This window comes from Cnephaeus nilssonii, assembly GCF_951640355.1.
Source record: "Cnephaeus nilssonii genome assembly, chromosome: 10".
Taxonomy (NCBI): Eukaryota; Metazoa; Chordata; class Mammalia; order Chiroptera; family Vespertilionidae; genus Cnephaeus; species Cnephaeus nilssonii.
The window spans coordinates 64,673,210-64,693,284 of NC_137081.1; the positions used below are offsets into that span (position 1 = coordinate 64,673,210).

The 20,075-nt window shown below is 35.2% G+C and overlaps 1 protein-coding gene across 5 annotated transcripts in view; it reads right to left on the reverse strand.

Annotated features, from left to right (window-relative positions):
* Positions 1-20,075, reverse strand: part of MBD5 (methyl-CpG binding domain protein 5) — a 410,559-nt gene that overhangs the window by 349,591 nt on the left and 40,893 nt on the right. The window contains exon 1 of one of the 5 annotated variants that reach the window (XM_079783241.1): positions 14,656-14,750. The exons of the other annotated variants lie outside the window; for them this stretch is intronic. The gene's annotated coding sequence lies outside the window, so the exon portion shown is untranslated. Of the gene's footprint in view, positions 1-14,655; positions 14,751-20,075 lie in introns of those variants that run through there. 5 annotated transcript variants of the gene reach the window in all.

A 20,075-nucleotide genomic window follows, 5' to 3' on the forward strand; every position in this document is an offset into this window, starting at 1 on the left:
GCAATTGGTGACTGTTGCCTAAATCAGTTATTACAATTGTAAACAAAGGTGGTTTTCTATTTCTACTTTTTCTACATTTATTAGCTGGCATTCTTTAAAGAAGCACAGTGCCATCACCCCTTTTCCTCACTAATTCTTCTACCTTATTTTCTTGGACTCATGGATTACTCTTTTTAATTCATTATGTTAGAATCCATTTCTTTCATTAGTTATTTTAATAGTTCAACTGTTCCAAATTTGTACAGAGGGAGCCTCCTTAAAGCTGGCATCTGCATCCTTTGAACATGTCATCGCAGTTTTTGAGCCTCTCCTAAAATATATTTTTTAAATAATGAACTATTTAAAAATAGAAATCAATATTATGCCCAATAATAGAACCCTACTAGAAGTATTCCCTCCAAACTGAGGGGTAAAATAAGAATATTAGTTATCAACATTATTTTAAACTAGAGGCCCGGTGCACGAAATTCGTGCAGGGGGAAGGGGGTGTCCCTCAGCCCAGCCTGCACCCTCTCCAATCTGGGACCCCTCAAGGGATGTCCAATTGCCCATTTAGGCCCAATCCTACCGATCGGGCCTAAACAGGCAGTCGGACATCCCTCTCACAATCCAGGATTGCTGGCTCCCAACTGCTCACCTGCCTGCATTCCTGATTGCCCCTAACTGCTTCTGCCTACCAGCCTGATCACCCCCTAACCACTCCCCTGCCAGCCTGATTGATGCCTAACTGCTCCCATGCCAGCCTGATTGCCCCTAACTGGCCTCCCCTGCAGGCCTGGTACCCCCAACTGCTCTCCCCTGCAGGCCTGGGTCCTCCCCAACTACCCTTCCCTGCAGGTCCAGTAGCTCCCAACTTCCCTCCTCTGCCAGCCTGGTCACCCCTAACTGCCCTCCCCTGCAGGCTTGATTGCCCCCAACTGCCCTCCCTTGCAGGCCTGGTCCCTCCCAACTGCCCTCCCCTGCTGGCCATCTTGTGTCCACATGGGGGCAGACATCTTGTGTGTTGGAGTGATGGTCAATTTGCATATTACTCTTTTATTAGATAGGATAGAGGCCTGGTGCACGGGTGGGGGCCAGTTGGTTTGCCCTGAAGGGTGTCCCGGATCAGGGTGGAGGTTCCCTTGGGGCATGGAGCGGTCTGGGCGAGGGACCTGTGGTGGTTTGCAGGCTGGCCACGCACCCCAGCGACCCAAGTGGAGGCCTTGGTATCTGATATTTATTTATCTTCTATAATTGAAACTTTGTAGCCTTGAGGGGAGGCCAGGGCTGCGGGCACTTGGCTTCCTCCATCGCCGGGGGCAACTCAAGCCTCCTGCTCTCTCCAGCTCCGTGGATGCTGCCATTTTTGTTGGGATTTATTTATCTTCTATAATTGAAACTTTGTAGCCTTGAGCGGAGGCCAGGGCTGCGGGAGCTTGGCTCCGTGGCAGCAGCCATCTTGGTTGGGTCAATTTGCATACTTGCTCCTGATTGGATGATGGGCGTGGCTTGTTGGTGTAGTGGAGGTATGGCCAATTTGCATATTACTCTTTTATTAGATAGGATGATGTCAAATATTTTTTACAAATGAAAAACAGAAATAAATAATAAATTAATATATGAAGAGGCAAAATATTATTCTGACAAAATAGTTGTATGTAATGAAATCTAAAAGAATGAGTGAAGAAAAAATAAAACTAATGAGTTTACTAAATTTTGCAGATATAAGTTAAATATACTAAAGTAATATCACCAAGTAGATAACTAGCTACAAATACAATGAAGTAAGAAATTTCATTCCAAATAACAAGGAAAAACTGTATATTTTGGAATGCAATTTAATGAGAGGTGCACTGAATATTTATGAAGGAAACCATTAAACTTGAATTAGGAAATTTAAACTATGCCTTGAACCAATAGAGAAAATGTCATAGGTGACCATAATATTATAAAATGAGATTTTTTAGTTAGGCATAGCAGGTAAAACATGGATTCATCTCCACTCTTTCCTGAAATACCATTTCAATTTTATATATATATATATATATATATATATATATATATATATATGTATATATATATCTTTTTTTTTTAAATTATAACACTAGCAGAAAAAAAACGAGAAAGAAAACAACAACAGATAAAAAACGTTAATACAGTTTTTGAAACTGGAAATTGGATTGAATAAAGATAATCCAAGGGATGAAAAGGATGAAGTGAGAGAACCTCAGAAAAGTTTAGGAACTGTACTTTGAGACAGGGCTTTAAAGGGAGAATTTGTTGACAATTTTTTAAAAAAGATGCCAAATTAAATGGATCTGCTTCCCTATTCTGGAGCCAGAACCAGGTGACAATTCAAATATATGACTGCAGTTTTAGTCTCTCGAACAGTGACTTTCAATCTTTTTCATCTCATGGCACATATAAACTAACTACTAACATTCTGCAGCACACAAAAAAATATAGTTTTTGCCAATCTCGCATGCAAAAACACATACACAGAAGGCATAATATTGATTCATTCACACTGGATGGTTATTATTGTGTTTCATTTTCTATAAAGTAAAGTAATGACCACTCTTGTAGCTAAATCTCTACATATATCTTTAATTCTTTTCGAAAAGTTTAGAAGTGAAATTTATGTGTCACAAATATAAATATTTTAATAACTTGGATACATATTGCCAAATTGCTCTGCATAAGAGTTATAGCAATTAACATTCTTGCCAGTAAGAAATATCAAAGTATCTGGATTCTTGAATGCCTGTACTTTGGGGATTTCAAATTCCGTTTCCTTCCTCCCTCCCCTCCTTCCAACCTCTCTCCCTCCACTCCTCCCTTCCTCCCTTCTTTTTCTAATCTATATATATATAAAAGTCTAAGCGACCATTATGATGGAATGACTGGAATGAACAGAATGACTGGTTGCTATGATGCGCACTGAGCAGGCATGCAGGTGCAGGTTTAGGAGCAAGCGGTCCCAGGTTGCGAGAGGGATGTCCAACTGCAGGGATCTGGCCTAAACTGGCAGTTGGAAATCCCCTGAGGGGTCCCTGATTACGAGAGGGTGCAGGCTGGGCTGAAGGGTCTCCCCCCCGCAATGCATGAATTTCGTGCACCAGGCCTCTAGTTTGATATAAAAAATGGCACTGTATGGGTACTTCCATCAGTACTTCTTGGATTACTAGTGATTTTAAATATTTGTTTTTCAAATACTTAAATATTATGTTTTTTGTGTAGCTGTGGGTTTGAGGTCTGGTCAGGCACAACCAATTAATGGGAAGCAACCAAACAATGTTTCTCACATTTAACCAATTGATGCTTCTGTTGCATATTTATGTTTCTCTCTCTCTCTTTCTCAAATCAATAAAAATGTATCCTCTGGTGAGGATTTTAAAAAAATCAACCAACAGGTTAAGCAGTAACTTCAATATAGTTGAAATGAGAATTAGAAAACTGAAACAGAGAAGTACATACATTATGTCACATGTAGTCCTGAGAGTTAAAGAAGCATGAAAAATATTGTGAAAAGATCTAACATATCTGAATTAGCACTCTGGCAACGAGAGAAGGAAGTAGAAGCTATACCAGAAGAGCAAAACTGTAGAAAATACAAGAAGAGAAAGGATCTCAAAAGCAAACAGAGAAAAGTTAAATTACATTCAATGGACTGACAGATCAATAATTAAATTTTTGAAAGGTATAGTAGAAGCCTGAAGACAGTGAATATCTTCAATAGGCTAAAAGGAATTTGCTAGTAACCTAGAATTCCATACACAACAAAATTCTTCTAACAATGAAAGTGAAATAAGGTCATTTAGAAATACAAACTAAAAAGGTTTATTACTTTCCCAACTGAACATACCTTCAAGCAAAATGAAAATAATACCAGATACAAAATGTGAAATGACAGAGAAATGATAGGGTAGGAAAAAGGAATGTAAATGTAAGCAATATTAACATTACAAAATAATGATATTTATTTCTTACAGAATTAAAAATATAGACTTTAGTAAGAAAAGATAACTAGAAATAATTGAATTGCTTTGAAAATAAGAAGCATATTTCTAAATAACAAAATAAGAATTCAAATGAAATATTCATAACTAAATGACAACCAAAATATAATATGAAAACTTGTGGTATACAGCAAAATCAATAATTGAGTATTTTATAGTCTTAAAATGCTTAGAGGATAAGAAATAACCAAAATTAAAGATACAGAAAATAAAAATAAAATAAAGATGACAGCAAAGCTAAAAGTTGACTTTTTAAAAAGCCTAATAATGATGCAAGCCTCTGTAGTGATTTAAGCAGAAAGTAGTAAGGATGGAAGAAAGGAAAAAAAGGACAGGAAGGAAAGAGAGAAAAAGAACGAGGAAGAGGTGTATGCACAAATAGTTAATATAAAAAAACTTCCTAACTATAGTTGCTGCACTAAAATAAGCAAAATTAAGACAGTTTCATGCCAATATATTTGAAAACAGATAAAATGGGCAAACTTTTAGAAAAACATAGTTTACTGACACAAATTAAGTAGAAAAGTCTGAACAATACTATTAAAGGAAATGAAGCAATAGTAAAAATCTTCCCACAAATTAAATTCCAGGCCTATGTGTACAATTTAGGATTAGTAAACCTCTATGATTCTTAGGTTATTTGTTTATAAAATGGATATTATAATATCCCATTATATTATGTCTTATACTATCTCACAAGCATTTAATTTGAAGATTATATAAAAAAGAAGTACATGAAGGCAATCTGTGAACACGAAAGTGTTATAAAAACTATAAATATTATTCACCCAATTTTAGATTTATATCAGAAAGCCCATAATTTTAAAAACAGACACATTCCAGAGAATCCACCAAAAAGTCAAGTTTTCACCTTAAGGCACATAAATCTTATTTTGCTGTGGCCTCCCCCAGTAAATAACTAAGGACACATTCTCTGGAAGGAAAATTGACCACACACAAACACACACAATACAACTGCAAATGAAGAATATTAAAAAAATTTTAAACTCATATTTTAATAAAGTCAACATTATGTGTTAAAGCCTTACTGACAAAGCTATAAATATAATTTAAATAACTATATTTTGTTCAGGGCAATAGGTTAAAGATCCAAAGGAACAGAAACAATATTGCAGGATGGGACAAAGAAGCATAACAAAGGCACTGGTTTAATTTTCATGGGTAATGAGTTAATGCTTTTTCCCTCCTGAAACACAATCTCCCATGAATGTGTGCTTCATAAAATACCTGTAAATCTATTCATATTTATTTTTTCACGTATGCATTCATTCAACAAAGATGTCAGTGCCTACCAAATATCAGGTACAAGATGAGCTGCTGAGACACAAAGATAAGAAATAGTGAAGATTACAATTTTATAGTCAAGCAAGGAAGAGATGAAGAGAAGCACCTGAGCATGCACAGAGTGCTACAGATGTTCACAAAAGAGGTACGCCTAACGCAAAATGAGTGGATCAGAGAACATCACCAGAACAGATGACGTCTAAGCTGTATATTAAGAAAGAAATTAGAATAAGGAGAAAGGAAGGAGTTGGATGGCCATTCCAGGAAGAGAAAACTCAATTCTTCATTCTCCCTACAACTTCACCATGCACATATATGCTAACCTGTATTGCCTGGTGCCTGCCATAAACATTATTTCATAAGGAGCAAAATTTTAAATTTACTATTAAATAATGCTAAAGATGAATTTTAATATGAGTTCATGTATTTAAATTATTCTTTTAACTCTGGCAAGATACCTTAAATTTATTATCAAATCAAACTTCAGAGATTCATGTTTGACTAAAAAACCATGAAGTTTTTAAAAACATGACTATCTTGTTTCAGTTTTGCATCAACTGGGATAGACAGAAATTACCAGAAAGAAAACAGGGGCTCTATGATGGGAAGGGAAAACTGGGCAAACCTCTGGTCCAGAACAAAGAAAGGGCACTTCACTGAACTATCTAGCTTATTTTCCAAAATATTCCATGTACTAACTTGCCACGTTAGCATGTAGCATGTATCAGAACATCAACAGGTTGTGCAACTTCCTGAAAAGATTCCCTGAACTAAGGTCACTTCTTCCAGCAGTGATTGGCTTTTGGGAGTGTTTCTTATACCACTACTTCTATCTTGACTTTTCTATGACTACAGTAATACTTACCCATGAGCCACTACATTAATATTAAAATATTTTTTCAAGGCTGCAATGTTTTTAATTACATTAAATTTTTATCTCTGTAAAAAAATGCAACCTCCTCTTTAAGGAAATACGTTACTCTAAAGAGGAAAAAGTCACTGATGCAACACAAAATAATAGAAAGATCAAGCAGTAAGTAGCAACAGCGTTGGGGTTGTACTTGGCTTTGGTACAATAAAGAAAAATATAATACAAGTAGATAATGTACATTTTCTTTTCTTTATGGTGCTTACATGGATGTGTGAGCAATTTAATCTAAGGCAACAGTTTGATTTCTTGCAGAATGTTCTATTTTCTTACAGGCAACTTATATTCTGATTAAATTTTTCCATCTATCTTTGCTTGGTGAGCTGGAATGTTCCAGTCTTGTGCAACATAGTAAATTATACTTTACATAGTTTCTTTTGTATATTTTTTTGGTCACAATAAATAGTTTTGAAAATTCTGATTTGACAACAGACAGACTGTGAGCTCTTAGTAGGCTTAATGTCCTGCTCACCTAAGTCTTACTGCTCCTGAAAATGCCCTATATAAATAATCCAGATTTATATATGTATCTAGCTGAAGAAAACAAGCAATTTAATTCTGATCACTCACATAAATGATAAATCAGAATCAAAATAATATTCAATTTTTGAAATATTACGGGAAAACTACAGGTACTGATAGGAAACTAAAAAAACCCCACAGTATTTGAAGTTGGGCAGATCTGGCATAGAATCTTATTTATTGTCACTACTCTATCACAGCTGAGTAACGGACAGCTACTCCATTTCCTGCAGCTTTTTGCTTTCTTCTCTGGGAAATAAAGAGAATAACAGGTACTCTTCTTAGTTGCTGTGAGGATTAAGTGAGGTAACAAATGCACAGCACTTGGTAAAAATAGTTGACACTACCATTTTTCATCTCTACTTCTTATCAAAGTAGACTGGGAAGTCTTTTTTAGGTCAATAAGTCTCTGAGATTTGGCTGAAGTAGGCAGGAGAAGGGAGGATAGGGTGGACTAGAACAGCAAACTTGATATCAAGAATAGATACATAACTCTTAAAAGATTTCTTTCCAATTAAATTCAGCTCTTCCTGGATCATTTAAAATCAGAGGACTAAAAGGATGGTTAAGATACGCAGTGAAACAAGAAAGGCCTAGTTTTGGGTTTATGGTTATATATGTATTTAGAGATTGTCAATATATTGTGTATGTACATACATGCACATATATGTAGACATATACATATCTTGCACAAACACATATATAAAAAGAATCCTATTCATGAGAAAAATCAGGGCCAAACAAAGAAAAACAAACAGAAATGTAATGAGCTGTAGTTGTAACTTTAACATCTATTTTTTACTGTAAGAACACAATGTTTTTAAAGTTTAATATTCTGTTTATATTATAACTGAGGCTAGTACACAGTGTTAAAAAATGAGGTTAAAAAATAAACCCAAACTGTCATACCTAGCTAGCAAAAATGATATAGTAGTGAAGTCCCTGAACTTAAAATTACATTAGGTTCTGAATGTTTATTTAATTCCATTGATTTATGTCTAATGTGACAACATAGAACCAGTAGTTATAGTTTTACCTCTGTTTTAATTAAAAATCTTTGTTGATTTCCAATGGAATCATATAATTTTTCTTAGTACCACTTTTAGCCTTATGTCTGCTTTTGCAAATACTGAATGGGATGGGGCAGCTAACTTTTATAAATTACCTCAAACATAATGTTAAAGACAACATGAATGAATAACAGGCAACTATAAAGGACAATTATGACTGCTGCTGGTGCAGCGGAACATAGGTTGTTCTTATTTTGTGAATATTCTTAAATGAGTGTGCAAGATTATTCTTTCCAAATACACTAGTCAGTCAATCAATTAATCCTTTCTCCCCTTCTCTTCTTACATGTCACTAACACTCTTCTAGCTGAGAGGTAGGTTCTTTGTTCCTTTCCCTTGAACATGGGCAAGGACTATGACTGCTCCAACAACTAGACTATGATAAAGATGGTGCCATGTGATTTCTGAGGCTAGGTCACAAATAGATAAAGCTTACACGTAGTTTTCTTCTTGAGACACTTACTCTTGTGTGCTGGTCACCATGTTCCGAGGAAGCTCAAACTAGCCTATGAGGAGAGACAATACAGAGAGACTTGTACAGAAAAGAAATAAGCCCTCCACCAATAGCCAGAATCAACTGCTAGACAGATGAATGAACAATGCTGCAGATGATTTTAGCCTTCACAGCCTTCCAGTCCTCAAGCTGAGATCCAAAACATTATAGAACTAAGGAAAACCATCCCTGCTGTGTGACATGTCTGAAATCCTGACCCAGAATCTGTGGGTATAATAGACAGCTGTTCTATTCCATCAATTTTGGGTAATTTGTTATGCAGCATTAGATAACTGGAACAACCTGCTTCTGTACGTGCAAGTTTGAGACCTGGCATTTTGAGGGTTATATGTAGGGGTTTGTACTTGTAGGAAAATCTGAGCATATCTCTGACAATGGAGGTGGGGAAGACAAGGGTAGGTTAACATCCTCTCTAACTTTCCCTGTCTATATATGGTTCTTTACTTTCTCTTGCCTTGAGGACATTCTACTCTATTCCCTCAGCCTTAACATTCATCTTCCCAGTGAGTCAACACTCACTCTGATCTTCACTTGGCAAATTTCTACTCTCCTTAAAGGTCTTAGGTCTCACACAAAATATCACATTCTCCCAGAAGAATCACCTAACTGCTAATGAATGAATTGGGTGCCCTCTCTATCAGATTCTAGTGCATTTATCACACTGTGTTCTAGTTGTTTAATTGTCTCTATCTACCTGACTAGTCTGTAAGCTCCTTGAGGGCACTGACTTTCTCATTCACTAATGCATGTCAGCATAAATATCATTTGATGAATGAGTGTATGAGTGCCTGAATGCTCTTTTCTTCCTCTACCCTGCTATAAAGCACATGAGCTGAAAGGAAAGACATTAGAAAACTGGAGGAGTAAATATTAAGAAATTGCAGATTGGAGAGAACTGAACAAAGATACATATAACTTACCAGCTTTTCAAATGAGGCTTTCCTAATTCAGAGTATCCAAAATATATCAAAGGCATTGGGTCTGATAAATTTCAGAGGTAAACAGTCTCCATTCTAGTTCCAGAAAATTTGGCAAATCAGACACATTCTCCATCAATCTGTTTTACTTTTCTCTCCTAACACTCTCTCTTACTTCCACATGTTATCCTAGTCTGAGAGCTTCCTGATAACCTCCTGATATCCCAAATCTCCTAATTTACCTACATTTGCCACAGCAGTGCCTCATACTTAGGCTGATTCATCTTGCACAATCAAACTCCTGGAAAGAGTGTGACATCACTGCCTCCTTTCCTCTACCTTTTACTTACTGCTCAAACTATAGCAACTAGGCTTCCATGACCATTAATTCAGGTCATAATTCATATTTATACTGTTAAATCAAATAATACTTTGAATCATTATTTTTCATACTCTCGGTAGTTTTTTACTCAGCCCATTCCATGACATTTTTCTTTCTATGGCTTGGAGACACCAGATAATTTCTCTCCTGTCTCACTGATTATTAGCCTCTTTGGTATTCGTTCTCTGGCTAACCCTACATCAGTGGCTCTCAACCTTCACTGTACATGAAAATCACCAGGGGAGCTTTTGAAACATGGGGTATCTTAGGGCACCCTGAGACCAATTTACATGTAGAGCCCAGCTACCACATTTTTAAGAAGCTCAGAGGTAATTTAGATGCACTGTACAAGTTCAGAACCTCTGCCTTCTATGTTGTCTGACACAGGCTTTCTTCCCTTCTCACAGTATGCATTCATTCCCCTGTACAAACTCTCCTGGCTTCAGTTATGATCTATGTGTTGATAAATCTCTTGCCAAGTGAAGATCTCTCTTCTGATCTCAGACCCATGTATTCAACTCTTTTGTTTGGACACAAACACTTTGATATGTCCCAAACTTAGCCAATCATATCCCCCATATAACCCACTCCTCTTATTACTGACCACCCAGGGACTACTGAATTCCAATAATTACAACTCTTAAATATCTCCCCATTCTATTTTTTTTCCATTCCCATTCCCATAGGTCCCCAACATTGCTTAGATGGACTGATGCTAGTGGTTCTTACCTGGCCTCCCACCTGCAATCTTGCTCTCCTACCATCCATACTCTTCACTACAACCATAATGATTTTTCTAAAATGAACATTTTATTACATTACTCTATTCATATCACTCAAACTTTATTATGCTTTAAACCAGCCAATGGCTTCTTATTTATTTCAGAATATTTTCTAAATACCTTAATACAGCTTATAAAATCCTTCATAACTGTGCAACTTCCTGCCTTCCCCCCACATTCATTGTTCAACTACTAAACTTCCAGTTCTTAGAAGGGCATTCCTTCTCTCTCTTCTAGGCACTGTTACAAGATTATTTCTACCTGAAATAGTCTTTCTATATTCTTCCTGTTCTAGCTAACCACTTATTTTTCAGGTCTCAATTTAAATGCCACCACTTCTGGGCCAGCCTTTCCTGAATTGTACAATCTGTGATAAAGACCAGTGACCGAGTTGGTGCTCAAAAAATATTCAAATGTAGCTCCTTCACGTTTTCTAGCATGCTCTCCAGTTAGGTTGGGGGAATGCGGTTGATTTCTGGTAAGATATGAAAGAAAAACTTACAGGACTGGTCCTTTAAAATGTCCAGTGGAATTCATCAGCTCTCCCCCTGTCATGGCAATGGAAGAAGCCACATGATTCTGCAAGATGGAAGAGGGCTGCCTGATACAACTGGATATTACTTATGTGAAAAACAAATTCCTTGTCTGATAAATTATGAAGATTTCTGGGCTAATTTGTTCCTAAGCTTAGCCTAGTCTACTCTTACTAATAACCAACAGCTATACACTCCCATAGGACCCTTTTATTATTTAACACAATTTTTTATATTTTTCTCTGCTTCTCTTCCCTTATAAGACTATTAACATTTTAAGAAAAGTTTTGTGCTTCTCTTGTTCACTGCCTTGTGTCTAGAATCTAGCATAGTGCATGAAACATAGAAGGCATTGAGAAAATATCTGCTACATGAATGAATGAATCAATATAATCTATCTTGTTTAGTAAAATCCTATTAGTAATACTGTAATATTGTAATACTATACACCAGATACTTTATCTGACAGTATTTTTTCCTTTTTCTTAAGTTAAAAGCAGAGGATTACATTTTATATCATTTTATTTTCTTCACTGAACATAAAAATATATCTTTGTTATCATAAACTCATCATAAATATCATTTATAATGAGTGCATAATGTTCCTATATATGTAAAAATACTGTCATCTCCCCAAATATTTCCTGCTCTTGGACACTTAAGTGGTTCCCTGCAAATAATTTTAGACACAAGGTAGTTTCTATATATCCTGTTCAACTTACATTCTTAATCATTTCTCCCACATTTCATTTTCTTTTTTACTGTAGTTTCCCCAAAAGCTATAATTTTGTCTTAAAATTCTTCTACCCCTATGGTATACCTTGCAAGATGCCTTGAAATGAATAAACACTGATAATATGTATTAAGTTTTAAACAAAGTAAACTTGAAGCTATTAATTCCAAAACTAGTGGTACTTCTAGATATTGTATAAACAAGACATAAATAAACAAAATATGGTCTTAAGCAAAATCCGTATTTTCATTATGTTTGAAATGAGAGATGGTTGTCTCTTTCTAAGACAGGGTTTCTCAATCTAACACTGTTAGCATTTTGGACTGAATAATTCTTTGTTGGTGGTGGCTGTCCTATGTATGATAAGATGTTTAACAGCAACCCTGACCTCTACGTAACCTGATTCCCTCAGAGGACGACGATCAAAAATATCCCCAAGCTCTGGCCCGGTGGATCAGTTGGTTGCAGTGTCCTCCTTTATATTAAAATATTGCAGGTTCAGCCCTAGCCTGCGTTGTTCAGTGGTTAGAGCACTGGCCCACACCTCAAAGGATCGGGTTAAGGGCACATACCTGGGTTACAGGTTTGATCCCCGTGCCAGAGGCAACAAATCGATGTGTCTCTCTCACAGTGATGTTTCTCTCTCTTTCTCTTTCCCCTCATTTCTGTACACTCTCACTCAAAAAATCAATGGAAAAAATATCCTCAAGTGAGGATTAAAAACAACAACAAAAAAAGGTTGAAGGTTCAATTCCTGGTCAGGGCACATACCTACGTTGTGGGTTTGATCCCCAGACGGGGCACATGCAGAAGGCAACTGATTGATGTTTCTCTTTCACACTGATGTCTCTCTCTCTCAAAATCAATAAAAAGATATCGTCAGGCGAGGATTAAAATCTATAATAATAAAAGCGTAATATGCTAATTAGACTGGATGTCCTCCCGGAAGACCTTCCAGACGAAGCCTGGGCTGCAAGGGAAGTCCGGGTCCTGGGTGCCAGAGGGAAGCCAGTGCCAGCAGCCGAGGGAAGGCCTACTCTTGCATGAATTTTGTGCAATGGGCCTCTAGTGTGTGTGTGTGTGTGTGTGTATTTATTTATATATATATCTCCAAACATTGCCAAATGTTCCCAGAGGGTCAAAATCACCCCCAGTTGCGAACCACTGCTCTAAGATAAGGAAGAATACTTTATAACTCTAGCTTTGTCTTTTCAGTAATTTATCCCCCCGTTTTTCCATAACTTCTAACGAATTACCAGGATAAAATTTTATAGTCTACATTTCCTTTTCCTTCTCTGCTCTGTTGTACAGTATTCTCTCCCTTATCTGTAATTTCATTTTCCAAGGTTTCAATTATCCATGGTCCAAAAATATTAAATGATAAATTCCATAAACAATTCATAAGTTTTAAATTGTGCACTGATCTAAGTAGTGTGATAAAATATGTGTTTTTCTGCTCTGTGCTGCCCCAGTACCTCAATCAGCCCGCTGCCCAGCATATCCAGCCATTAGTCACTTAGCTGCCATTTTGGTTATCAGATCCTCTGTCTTAGTATCAACGTACTTGTAATCCTTATTTTACTTAATTATTGCCCCAAAGTAGTGCCCACTACAAGAGTAGTGATGCTGGCAATTTGGAAATGCCAATGAGAAGCTGTGAAGTGCTTCCTTTAAGTAAAAATGTGAAAGAAGAAAATTGTATGTCACGTTTGCTAAGACCTACAGTAAGAACAAATTTCTGTGAAACTATCTAATTTATAAATTAAACTTTACTGTAGGCATGCACGTTTAGGAAATAACAGCACATGTAGTTTTTGTACTATCCATGGTTTCAACCATAAGGGAGAACTAGTGTAATTTTCTTCCAAATAGTAACAAGCATATCAAAGAAAGAAAATACAAAAGTCTAAATCTTAAACTGATTGTATGATTTGTCCTGGAGTAATTAAAAATTTATAACATTGTTCTTTTAACTCTTAAGAGTATGTCAATTGCTTTTTCTATATTCTCTTTTAAGAATAAAGGGTACCTTAATTTCCTTTCTTTCTCACATCAGACCATTTAAAATGGTTTGATAGCTCAGTGATCCCAATTAACATTTAACATTGTAAGCACTGAACATTTGAAACTGCTTATTCACTCAAGAGCATTTTTTCAAGCCTGTTGAAGGTATAGAGAAGACTTCAAAAAGGTATCAAGATGACTCCAAAAACTCACTGTAATTAAATTAATTTAAAAATGAGTATTATGCATGTAGACATGTATTGCTCACAATAAGTAATTTATATTTATAGTATACCACATACTCTTAAAACACTTTATAAATGATAAATCTATAATTAAATGTTCCCTCATTTTATAAGAAATTAAATTTAAGCATCTGAAATGAAATCTTCAAATAAAAATATCTCCTTAAAATACACCCTATATTACTATAGCATACCCTATATTGCTATAGAACTTTAACACTAAGTAAATTAAGAGCACTTTTCACTTAAATGTAGATTGTAGATGTATTAAAGGGATTAAATAATACAACCAATAATATATCACAAGTGGTCAAGTATAAATGAATTTCCAGTAAGCAGATTTAATTTTGTATACTCTTCAACCTTTAATGTTGAAATGACATAAGGAACTAGTTTCAGTTTCTAAAGCAAAGGAACAAGGGAAAATTTGTTCACTTTCAAACACTTATTAAAAAATGTTACCTTAATATTCACTGTGTTCCTTTAGTAATTTGAAAATGAACATTTCTATGACAAACATTTTCCCACCTGTTAAAAAGAGTTGCTGAATCTGGAGTTCTTAATTGTGGGCCAACATTTTTAAGTAACTAGGTATTTGCTGGAAGATATGTCAACCTTTTAACTAGGTTTAGAGAGCAACGAGCAACCACTTGCCATGCTTTTATTTACGCATTTATTATTTGTACCCCACTAGCTTTCACTAATGATTTAAGATGATTTACCTGGTCTTCATACATTGGAGTTATGAGGCAGTGCTGAGTGGTTGAAAAAGCACTGGTCTTGGATTCAGACACAGCTAGGTTTCCAACATGTCTCTGTGGCATAGAACCCATGGACCTTTGGTCAAGTCACTTATTTTACACTCGGAATAGCAGATTCTATACCTATTAGCTCTAATAACTGTAATAACCTAGCTTGTGATAGACATTCCATAAGTTATTTTTGTTCCTCATAAAAAATGTTTAGACTTTTAAAATGTCTTACAGTATCCTGTTCTAGATCAAGAAAGATAAGGTTTTGGCACTGTACCTAATAGGAAAAACACTAATATCTCAAAATACCAATGCAAATGCCATTCTGGACTCTGGTGTAGTGTTTAACTACTTTATAATATATACTCATACTACTTAATGTAGTTGATACTACTTAAAGGGCACATATAAAAACGATAGTGGAAATTAATATTTCAAGACAAATACAATATAAGTGGGATTTAAAACATTTTAAAGTCCCTGAGTAAACCTTCACTTTAGAGCAGTAGGCTTCAAATACAAGGCTCTGTACTGAATTTTCCTAGAGGTTTGTAAGAAATACTAGGATATACTAATCCTTAGAATGCCAATACACTTTGATCAAGTTTTGTCTACAACTTATTAAAACTTTACTCTTTGAAGCAGGTTCAAGGAAATTCCAAACAAAGAAACTTCTTTAGAAATTAGAAAATTTTAAAATACTTTTGGAAGCTGAGTCTTAAGGTATTTAAGCAAACAAAATTACATCCTCAATTCACTGAATTATCTATATTGACCCTTGATTGGAGTTGTACATTTTTGAAATGTCTGATATGTGAAAACTTAAAGAATATACTGATAGCAAAATCATGTACAGAAAAAATACATTTTAAATTTATAATCTGGTTTATAAACAAACAAAACTAAGAATTCTGAGCATTGGTGCAAAGAAATATCTAAATCAGTGGTTCTGCATTAAAATCACCACCTGGAGGGCTTATGCAAACAGAGTGCAGCCAAATTGGTGTGGTTCAGTGTTTGAACATCAACCCAGGAACCAGTTCAATTCCTGGTCAGGGCACATGCCTGCATTGTGGGCTGGATCCCCAGTTGTGGGGTGCAGAAGGCAGCCAATCAATGATTCTCTCTCATCATTGATGTTTCTCTCTCTTCCTCTCCCTTCTTCTCTGAAATAAAATACATATATATATATATATATATATATATATATATATATATATACATGTTAACAAACAAACAAACAAAAACAGAGCGCAGGGTCCCACCACCAGAACTTCTGATTCAATAGGTCCTTGGAATTTGCATTTCCAACCAATTCCCAGGTGATGCTGCTGCTGCTGGCCGGGTTAGTTTAGCCGGCTGCGAGAACCATTGGTCCAAATATCCTTAAATCCTCATTACTTCTAGTCTGCTTTAACCTGAATAATCTGTTACATTTTCTAGACCCAATTCATCCATTTAATTCTACAGCTATTTCTTGGCCAGGCTGTTTAAAAAGTGGTGAACATGACAGGTAAGGTTCCTGCTCTCCTGGAGCTCCATTACATTTCATTGGTAAGAGAAACAATAAACATGTAAACAAAGAGGAAAATACTGGATGTAGGAGGTGTCATACACAATTAAAGCAAGGCGATGTGACTTGAGTGATTTCTTTAGATGGGTGGTGGTTGGAGAAGACTTTTCCGAGCAGTTAACATTTAAGCTGAGACCTGACTAACAAGAGCCAGCCAGGGAAAGACTGAAGGGAAGAACATTCTAGGTACAGGGAATACTTGCTGTAAATATCCTAAAACAGGAAGGAGCCTGATGTGTCAGAAAACAGATAGCTTACCATAATTTGGATTACAAATGAGGGTGGAGAGACAATCAGGGGCCAAATCAATCATATAGGGTCATTTGTTATGAAGATTACCGTAAATATGATGAATATACAATAGTCAGTAATTACATGTTATTTCGTGGGCACTTAACAAACAGTACTTATAAATATGTATTCCAGATCAGTCTCCTCTGCTCTTCCAGATATATGTATCAGTTCAAAACAATTAAAGAAAAATTAAAACATGCTAGGTTTTCAAGGAAATTCTTTTGTATCTGGATTCCCATAGCTTCAACTTCCCAATGACCTTATATCATACATATCTATATCTGCATGTTTAAATACACCTACATAATAATAAACCTAAATATAATGAGTATGCATTTTAAAATCAACATACAAAACCTTATACACCAAATAAATGTTAATCCATTCAAAGTATAGGATTACAGGGCTACAATTGTTCCAAACAACTTTAAACTTCTTCTAGAAATACTATAATTAATTTAAAAGCCCCACAAAAGTCTACTGCTTTTTAACTTTTACTTGTTTTTGACCAAGAAACAAACAAAACACAAAAACAAAAACCTTGCTCATTAATCATTACTCAGAAAGACAACTGTCTGTATATTGTCTGATAATACAGGCAACTTTCAAAATAATGGCACAGACTGTGAAGACTACCTGAGTTACAAAAGCATTTAAACAAAATAGCAGCAATGAAATGAGTTCATAGTCTCCCATGTGATTACTTTCTAAGAAAAAAAAAATCTTGTTTGCAAGGATAGTTTGAACTTGTATGCATATATGCATAACCCCTAGACACAGGCATAGAGGGTGGGGGAATGGGGGAGGGTTGGAAGAGGTTAATGGGGGGGGGGGGAGGTAAACCTATGTAATACTTTCAACAATAAAGATTGAAATAAAAAAATATGAAAAAAATAAAATAAAAGCAGTCTACCACTCAGCCAGCATGACTCAGTGGTTGAGCATCAACCTATGAACCAGAAAGTTCATAACCCTATGAACCAGTAGGTTCAATTCCCGGTCAGGGCACATGTTTGGGTTGTAGGCTTGATCCCCAGTGAGGAGGCTTGTGGGAGGCAGCCAATCAATGATTCTCTCTCATCACTGATGTTTCTATCTCTCTCTCCCTCTCCCTTCCTCTCTGAAATCAATATAAAAGATATTTAAAATAAAAAATAAAAGCAGTCTACCACTGTGTACATTGTGTATATTTGTAAAGGACAGAGTGAAATTGAGAGATCATTTATTGCAAACGAGTCCAATGGGAGTATTCCTTAGGAAATTGTTACTTAACCTAATAATCTACAAGAAAACTAAAGATTGTACTTCTACTTTTTCTAACTTCTTGACAGTAGTATGCCAATATTCTTTCTTCCCAGATTCAGTTATTTAGCTTAAAGCACACATCATGCATTTCTTGGTAAAAACTATTAGCCGTCCTTATGAAAGAGTCACAGAAAAGAAGTGGATAATTTAAAAAAGAAAGAAACATAGTCCCATTATTTCCAAATAAATATGAGAACTACAGCTAATATAAACAAAAAAAGAATTTAGGCAGGCAGTTCCTAGAGTCTAAAGAAGAAAAGAATGAAAATAGAGAAGCAAAAAGAACCCCATCCTCATCCTGCATCTTATTAAAGGAGCCTTTAGCCATAATCTGGGCCTGTTGGAATTCCCACTCGTGTTGCACCAAGCGATAAGGGGATTCAGAAATCATGTGAAAGCTGCAGTAGGATTGTGTTTATGTTTGAGGAGCAAGGGTGGAGTAAAGAAAATAGATACACTCTAAAAATATTTTTCATACAAACATGCCATAAAATCCATAGAAACATTAAAAAAATCAAATTTAAAAAATGGGCAGAGGACTTGAACAGACATTTCTCCAGAGAAGACATGCAGATGAACAACAGACACATGAACAGATGCTCAACATCAACTATCACTAGTCATCAGGGAACTGCAAATCAAAACCTCAATGTGATATCACTTCATACCTGGCAGCATGGCTATTACCAAAAAGACAAGAAATATCAAGTGTTGCAGAGGATGTGGAGAAAAGAGAATATTCTCACACTGCTGGTAGAAATGTAAACTAGTGCAGCCAGGCTACAGTATGGAAAACAGTATGGAGATTAATTTAAAAAATTAAAAGCAGAAACCACCATACAACCAGCATTTCACTTCTACGTATTTATCTGAAGAAAAAAATCAATTTAATTTGGAAGAAAAAGCCTCAGGAAAAGAAACAGCCACCATTAAAAGAAATAGCAAAACTATTCTATAAATAGTAATAAGATACCCTGTATTTATATAATGGCTTTCTTCCAAGAAATTCATGGTGATATATTTTTTAAAGTAAAGAGAATTTTTTCTTTTAAAGATGATGAGCCAGTACAGAGTAAGCTTGAACCACTCTTACAAGTATATGATATTCTCATATTGAAGATTAATACCTCAGATTAAGGTTTGTATCTCAGACAAATATATAACTATGCTCAAGGTTTCCACTGAACAATCAATGTAACAATGATGAAACATTTATACTTAACTAATTACTTGAACGTCAACAACATTGTACTGAAATATTTTAAAAGCTGTTTCTTAAGAGGCAGAAAATAAGGGTAGATATTAATTTAGTTGTGACAAAACTGTTTTATTTCTTCAATAGTTATTTTAATACAATAGCTTTTGTTTATATGTCCTTGTTTTTGGAATAGTTTAAATTCTAGTTGGGTAGAATTTTGTAATCCCAATGTAAAGAAGCAGCTTCTAGTCAGGCAAGTCACGGGGAATTGGTGCCATTCTATATGAGAGTAGAAGCACAGAAAAAGTAAATTTGCCCTATATTAATGGTAAAAAAAAAAAAGTAAAGATCTTTGTTATTTGACTGCAAATTGAATGCTTTTAAGTACTACATAAATATGTATTCAACCAGATTAAATTGAAAAATATTAATTTGCAAACAAACAAAAACAAGAGAATTTATGCTAGGTTTTTATTATTTTTGTGGGCTATTATTATCTAGAAGAAAAATATCTCCTGGAAGTGAAAATTTGTGAAGAATACAAAAACAGGTCTTATAAACAATATAAACAATTGAAAAAAGGGGAAACAATTTCAATAACAGCAGATTGGAACATAAGGTCTTGATTGGGATGTTCTATTTCTTCTTTTTCTAATGAAATATGTTACATAAATATTATAAAGTGAAAAAATGTATAATAGACTTAGGGGACCATGTATGCTGTCTTTTCATCTTATTTAAAAAAATTTAATATTAACAAAAAAGTTTGCTGACTCCATATTATTTATGATTTAAAATAATAAATAATACTCACATGCAATCAATCCTTTCACAAAAATATTTTCCATTTGATAATAAATATTCCCTAGTGTTTCAAAAGTCATATTCTCTTTCATAATCAAAACTAATCATGAACTGGCTTTGTAGATATGGTTATATCTTCATTTTTGAAACTAATATTCCCCAACTTTTTATAGAACAGAAATAATGATTAATATGAGCATAGCTAAGATATGGAAA